Source organism: Gossypium hirsutum, chromosome A12 (genome assembly GCF_007990345.1).
Source record: "Gossypium hirsutum isolate 1008001.06 chromosome A12, Gossypium_hirsutum_v2.1, whole genome shotgun sequence".
NCBI classification, from domain to species: Eukaryota; Viridiplantae; Streptophyta; class Magnoliopsida; order Malvales; family Malvaceae; genus Gossypium; species Gossypium hirsutum.
This window is the reverse complement of record NC_053435.1, coordinates 39,163,066-39,171,292: the sequence shown is the minus strand read 5'-3', so window position 1 is coordinate 39,171,292 and position 8,227 is coordinate 39,163,066. Positions and strand designations below refer to the sequence as shown.

Sequence of the window (8,227 nt, the reverse complement as noted above, 5' to 3'; positions counted from 1 at the left end):
TCCAGCATAAACAAAGAATAACACACATTTGGCTAAATGGAATATTTCATAATACGCAATTTACCGATATCAAACTTGCTTCACAACATTAACAACCCTTATGTACATACACAATAGACTAACTTAGCCGAAGGCTGGTAGCTCGTTTATCAACTGAGCGAACATTTATTTGTAAGGGCTCGATTAAATTCAACACATACGTAACATATCCCCATATTGGGATCTTTTTCGAGTATTCGCTGGAATTTTACAGCAAGCTCATTCATTACCAAATCACGTACCTTCGGGATTTAACCGGAGATAGCTCCTCGTTCAAATGCCTTCGGGACATAGCCCGGTTTTAGTAACTCACACAATGCCTTCGGGACGTAACCCGGATTTAACAACTCGCACGAATGCCTTCGGGACTTAACCCGGATTTAATAACTCACACGAATGCCTTCGGGACTTAACCCAGATTTAGTATCTCGCACAAAGGCCTTCGGATCTTAGTCCGGATATATTCGCTTAGCACAAAGCCTTCGGGACTTAGCCCGGACAGCATTCAATTAATCATGCACATCTAACAATAATTCATGGTACATTCATATTTCATTTTCATTTGCGAAACTCAAACACAAGGCACATATGATCCTTGCACATTCGGCTCAATAGCCTCACATAGAGCATGATTTAATCACATCGTAATTTAAGCTCTCTTACTCAAGAACTTACCTCGGGTGTTGTCGAACGATTCCGCTAGCTATTCAACCACTTTTTCCTTCCCTTTATTGGATTTATTTCCCCTTTGCTCTTGAGCTTAATCAAACAAATAAATTGATTTCATCATTTAGGCATCAAAAAGATGAACACAAGGCACTTAGCCCATATTTATACATTAGACATTAAAGTCTCAAACATGCAAAAATCATGCATCAACACAACATATTAGCTAAATTTCTTTCCCCTTGGCCGAATATGCATGTCTATTTTTGGGGTCGATTTCAACACTTAATACACACATATACACACTAGTAAAGCATCCTCCCCCTTTTCATCAATTTAACACATGCATTGCTCATTAACATGCAAAGTTACATTCGGCCTTAGCACACATCTTGCTAGCCGATTCTTCTCCATTTAGCAACCAATGCACATATGTGCTCACACAAAAATGCTAAAAAGGAGGTTCAAGAATCATCAAGCCATCATCACATGCATCATTAACAAGCTTCATATTTTGCATGCAATGGCATTAACACAACCTCCACCTAGGCCGAATCTTAACTCATCCTCATGCCTCATCACCACAACATCAAACATCAACCAAGAATGATGCATCCATGGTCAAGTGCCATTTCCATCACATAGCAAGATTTAGACCATGGGCTAGGTAGAACTCAAGCTAACAACTAAAACATGTATGCATCTCATGGAACATCATCAAACATACCTTAGCCTAGCTACATGCATGGCCGAATCTCTTCACCTTTCTTCTTCTTTCCTCCTTAAGATTTTTGGCCAAGGATGAACCAAAGGATGAGAAATTTTTTTCTTTGTTTTTCTTTCTAATTTAGGCTAAATGAAGGTGAGAAAGGATGAACACAAATTTTTTTCTCTTTTCTTCTCTTTAGCTCACGGCAATGGGGGGCAACCACACATTTTTTTTTCTTTTGTTTCCATTTCTTTATTACCCATACTCCTTATTTTATTCTTCCATTAACAAAACATGTTTCATGACATGTTTTGCCCATCATTCCTTGTCATGGCCGGCCACTACTCATTAGGGGGGGAAATTTGACATGCAAGTCCCCCCCTTTGTCCACATGCACTAATAGGTCCTCACACATTGACCTATCACATTTTAAAATTTTCTCATATAAGTCCTATTGACTAAATTCACATGAAATCAACCAAATTGAAGCTTGAAATTTTCACACATTCATAATTACATATTCTAGACAATAAGTATCACATTCAAACATTTTGGTGACTCGGTTTAGCGGTCCCGAAACCACTTCCCAACTAGGGTCAACTTTGGGCTGTCACAATTCCATATCATTTACCTATTCAAGTACCAAACAATTTAATTTGCTTTCATAAGCATAATTCACATGTATAATTCATTTAGAAAAACTAATCCAAACATACATAACCACTTCAATTCCATTCATTCATTATATGTTTTTTATCAAACATTAAAAGTAGAACTATTTGCACATTCATAAGCATCAATAAGTTCATCATTTGATTCCTCCTCAAATGGCCAAAATACATATCCATCAAACATATCGAAATGACTCAAGCTTATACATGACATAAACCATATATACATAATTTCAAAAGTACCAAAATAGATGATCGATAGTGCAATGAAGTCTCTGACGATTCCTGGATCAGAGCTAGCTTCATAAATCTACAAAACATCAAAAATTAAATAGAGTAAGCTATAAAGCTTAGTAAGTTAGTATGTGAACATGAAATAATAACAACATTCTTAGAGTAAATTAAAATAGATAATATCATTAACATTTAAAGCATCAATTCATGAGCTAACATCAAATTTATTCATATCATCATTCATGAGTTCTCAACTTCATCTAACTCGATACTCGAATAGTTTTCAGTACATACCTGTACCGATACTTTTCTATTTCTCATCAATACTATTATTAAGCCTCTCCGGTTCATAAGTGCTTACGATACAAATTCATCGATTTTACAATACCATAGTCCAACGATTGTCTTACACATACATTGCAAAGGCCCTGTCGTGGTCTTTCATTCACATGCCATAACCTAGTTATGGTCTTATTATTTGATTGCCATAGCCCGGCTACGGTCTTATTCGATAACTTGCTTTACTAAATTGTACATTTCATGTAATATCTCAACATTGATCTAATAGAATAAATGCTATCTCAATTTCATTCTCTCAATAAATGTATACACATTTAAGTTCAATTTTACAAACTCGTGTACGGAATTGATGGACTGGGTCGACTACTCGATAACCTTGTTTTTTCCCCCGATCTAAATCCAAATTCTTTCTTTCTTGATCTATATGAATTCAAAATTAACTTATTCAATTACATATTCTTTCAATTTAGTCCAAAAACATACACTTGGGTATTTTTACACATTAGCCCCTAAACTTACACATTTAATCAATTTAGTTCCTATTTCACAATTACAAAAAATTCATGTACTTTCTTTAAACCCAAGCTTGGCTGAATTACATATAAGTCCCTAGCAGCCCAAAACTTTCATTTATTTCACATTTTAACCATACATTTTCAACATTTCTCAGTTTAGCCCATAATATGCAATTTTATCAAAAATCACTTTACAAAACGTGAAAATCTATCACCAAGCTTTCATAAACTATCATTAAATCTCAAAGAACACGTGGATTCAACAATGGAAACTCTGAAAACCTTTAACAGTTTGAAATTCTAAGGTATGGGCTAGCTAGGTTAAGCTGCAACGATTACAAAAACATAGAAATCATCAAAAACCAAGCTAAAACTGTACCTTAATCAAGCTATGTGTGTGCCAAAACCTAAATGAGAAAAGTAGCTTTTTTTTCTTCTTCAATATTTGGCCAACATGAGAAAGATGAACTCAAAATTGTTTTTGTTTTATTTAATACAATATAATTATGCTAATTACCATTATAACCTTAATGAGAAACCATTTGAAACATTCATTTTATATGTCCATTAGCACTACCTATGGTCTAATATCATCATAAGGACTTTGAATTTAACAAACCATTGCTATTAGACACCTTTAACATGTAGAATGCAACTTTTGCAGTTTACGTAAATTAGTCCTTTTTCTCAAATTGATAATTAAACAATAAAACTAATTAGTGAAATTTTCACACATATTAAATATCATATTGTAAACACCAAAAATAATATTAAAATAAGTTTTTGACCTCAAATTTGTGGTTCCAAAACCACTATTCCGATTTAGCTAAAATCGAGATGTTACAGTTGGGAACCCAGTAACCGGTCTATAGTTCCAAGTACCCCTTCCCTGAGTCAAGTATTTTATAACATTATCCATAACTATATTTCCAAATTTATCCAAATCAATGCTATTAGGAAAATCATTTGCATAGTATGGAGTGTCATAAAAATCACATACTGCACTAGAGGTTAATGGAACCTCCACCACTTAAACTGTAACATCGGTCACATATACCCAGGTTCCATATCGATTTGCTCGGTGTTAAAGAGAAGCATAAAATTCATGGACTATGGGAATAACTGTATTTTCTTTAGGAGTGATACAAAATCGCTCCCAATGATGGTACCAGATTAAAGCCCAAATTTCTTTGCAATAGAACATGGAGGGTTCGAAACCTAGCTCCTATATAAGAGGTCTCCCTTGAGACTTGAGAAAATATTTCTCGACATTTAAGTGATGAAATGTCGTAGGGTCCAAAACATGTAGAGTCTCTAGGGCCGTAACCTTCTTGCTTTAGCAAGGTGGCATTTTCAATTGTTCAATTTAAAAGCAGGTAAATAAAAAAAATCAATGGAATATTGAAGTGAGTAAGGGATTACTTAACCTTGACCTCTTTGTGAATGTTCCTATTACTTCTTCAAGAGCTTGATGAAGCTCTCCCCACTAGAACCTTTATGAATAACAATGAAAGTGTGTTTTGTTAGGGTTTGGGATGAAAAAGGGTTTTGACGATTAAGGGTTTGTGACAAACCGTAATATATACATATTTTTACCCCATGCTTAACGCATTTTTTGGATGATTTTCCCTTAGAATTGTTGAATTCGATGCTACTAATGCTTTAATTTCATGTTTTATACTTAGGAAAGCATAGGAGAGCGAAAGGAATGAGAAATGGGCCAAAAACGGAGAAAATGGGCCAAAGTACGAAATCAACACGGCCTGGACTTCCTTACACGGGCAGACCACACGGCCGTGTCCCTGCCGAGCCCAAGTCCAACTCAGAAAAAGCTAATTTTAAGGGTTTCTAGGCATTCTAAAGCCTATAAATACGCCTTAAAGGAAGAGGAAAGGAGGGCACAGGGAGGAAGGAATGAATTACTTGAAGGAAGCTGATTGATCCATCTTAGAGGCCAGTTTCATCATCAAGACTGGAGATCTCTCTTCAATTTCCCTTTAGGAGTTTTGGGTTTTTTTTATGTTTTGTATTTGTTATTCTCCTGAGATGTTTTCCTTTTTAGTTATGAACTAAATACCCTAAACACCTAAGGGGAATGAAACCTAAGATGAATCTTGTTATTACTTTCTGAATTGTATAATAAATATTTAACCTGTTCTTAATTATGTGTTCTTAATTCTTGTTTTGATATCCCATGATACTGATTCAAGATAAGCTTTTATTCAAGATAAGCTATTATTTATTAATTTACTTTTCTTTCTCTTGGCAAGTTTTTATAGTTTATGACTAGAAGAAACCCGTCAGGACCATTACTTTTTGACGAAGAAATCGATCGCATAGTTCGTAGAAACCAAAGAGGAATAAGGCAAAACTTAAAATACACAGAGAACGAGCAAGAGGATGATACTCAATCCCCAACTGAAGAGATGGCTGAAAACCAAGACAATCAGCTACCTCCTGTAATTACGGTTAACCAAAATCCTGCTCCACGTACTACGTATGATTACGCTAAACCTTCTTTAATAGGAACTGATTCAAGCATATTTAGACCTGTTGTAGCTGTAAATACTTTTGAACTAAAACCTAACACTATTCAAATGATACAACAATTTTTTCAATTTGATGGTTTGTAGGATGAGGATCCCAAAGCTCATTTAGTAAACTTTTTGGAACTATGCAATAGATTTAAAATTAATGGTGTTTCTGACGATCTGATTTGTCTTTAGTTATTCCCTTTTTCATTAAGGAATAAATCTAAACAGTGGTTGAACTCGTTACCACGAGGGTCAATTACTACTTGGGAAGAAATGACCGAAAAAATTCTATTAAAATATTTTTCGTCGGTTAAAATGGCCAAATTACGTAATGATATCTCTTTGTTTGTGCAGATGGACTTAGAAACTCTTTACGATGCATGGGAGAGATACAAGGACTTACTGAGAAGGTGCCCTCACCATGGGTTACCACTTTGCCTACAGGTTCAAATATTCCATAATGGCCTGAATCCTTCGACTCGACAAATGGTTGACACAGCTACTGGCGGAACCATCAATAATAAAACACCTGAAAATGCTTATGAGTTTATTGGAGAGATGTCACTGAATAACTATCAGTGGCAAGTCATGAAGACTAAGCCAACTAAAACAGCAGGCGTTTATAACGTCGATTCAGTTACTATGCTGTCAAACCAGGTAGAACTTCTAAATAAAAAGATTGATGGTTTACTTGGTTCTACTCAGGTACATCCAGTAATGAGGTGCGAGACGAATGGAGGAGGAGCATGCACAGAGTATCAACCCTTCAACCCTAGCATCGAGGAGGAACAAGTTCAATATGTGGGTAATAATAACTCTAGATCCCCAAATAACCCATATAGTAACACTTATAATGCAAGTTGGAGAAACCATCCCAATTTCTCGTGGGGCGGTCAAGGAAATCAAAGACCACAACATCCTCCGGGTTTTCAATAGCCATCCTATCAACAGGAAAAGAAACCAAACCTTGAAGAGATGCTCACAAAGTTTATCTCGGTGTCAGAAACCCGTTTTCAGGATACTGAAATAGCACTTAAAAATCAATAAGCGTCAATCCAGGGCTCGAAAATCAATTAGGCCAGCTTTCTAAACTAATCTCTGAATGACCACAAGGTAGCTTGCCAAGTAATACTGAACCCAACCCAAGGGAACAGCTCAACGCAATTAATGTTCAAGATGACGAAGGAGTCGTTGAGCCTGAGCCAGAACCGAGGCAAGAAACTGTGGTAAGCAAAGGACAAGGTGAGGTAGGTCATAATAAAAACAAATCAGTGAATGTCGAATATAAACCTCGTGTGCCATACGCTAACGTGACAAGGAAAGACCGCTCAGATGAACAATTTGGTAAATTCCTTAAACTCTTAAAAAATACACATTAACTTACCGTTTATTGAAGCTCTATCACAGATGCCAAACGCAATGAAATTTTTAAAGGATCTTTTAGCAAATTAGCGGAAGTTGGACGAGGCGTCGCATGTGGAGCTAAACGCAGTTTGCTCATCTATTCTGCAAAATAAGCTACCGAACAAATTAAAAGATCCAGGGAGTTTTACAATTCCTTGCTTAATTAGTAGTTTAAATGTTAATAATGTATTAGCTGATTTAGGGGATAGTATTAACGTCATGCCCTACAAAATGTTCAAACAATTAGGTATTGGGAAACCCAAACAGACTAGGATGAGCATTCAATTAGCAGATAAAACTATAAGATTTCCTAAGGGTATTATTGAAGATATGCTAGTTAAAATCGATAAATTTATATTTCCCATAGACTTTATTGTTCTAGACATAGAAGAGGATAGCAACACTCCTTTAATTCTAGGAAGGCCTTTTTTAGCAACTGCTAAAACAATTGTTGATGTTGGCACAGGTGAACTCACTCTCCGTGTGGGAGACGAAACAATCACCCTTCAAGCTCGCAATTCTGGCAACACATCGAAAATTGAAGGTGATCGTTTAACCCATTCTACTAAAACTGACAATATGGTGCAACCTATTTTGCAGGAAATGAGTCTGAAGGAAGTACATGAGCCATTCTCAAGCAATGGTAGAGGACCTATTCATGAAGAACGAAGGCTACAAATCGAGGAGCTAGATGAATGGCGGTCGTATAAACCAAGAACGCATGATAAACCAGAACTATGCCAGAACAAGCTCAACACCTTCCCACATCAACTTAAGGTTGGAGATAAATTCTTATTAGACGCCGCAGATCCTCACATTGTCACTGCCACATCGAATGAAGAAATCCCTCCTATGGTATTTGGCATTTTCCCATTCGGTATGGTCGAGGAAAGTCATCCAAAGTTAGGAACTTTTAAGGTAAACAACACCTGTCTGAAACCTTATTTTGATGAGAATGATAGCAGGAATGAGGAGTATAAACTCCTCGAACCACGATGACCATTCAATGGAGAGGTAAGTTGAGCTTAGAGTATAAATAAGCGCTTCTCGGGAGGTAACTCGAGCACTAACTGTATTAACTTCTTTAAAATTTAGTCTTCAACACCTAACTTACTAACGGAGCTCTTGAATACAAGTTATCCACAGAGATACGGC

At 36.2% G+C, this 8,227-nt stretch overlaps 1 non-coding gene across 1 annotated transcript; it reads right to left on the bottom strand.

The window, feature by feature from the left end:
- Positions 1-5,989: 5,989 nt before the first annotated feature.
- On the bottom strand, positions 5,990-6,096 carry LOC121211857 (small nucleolar RNA R71). The gene has a single exon (XR_005907074.1). It is a non-coding gene; the product is annotated as a small nucleolar RNA R71 (small nucleolar RNA).
- Between the last annotated feature and the right edge of the window lie 2,131 nt (positions 6,097-8,227).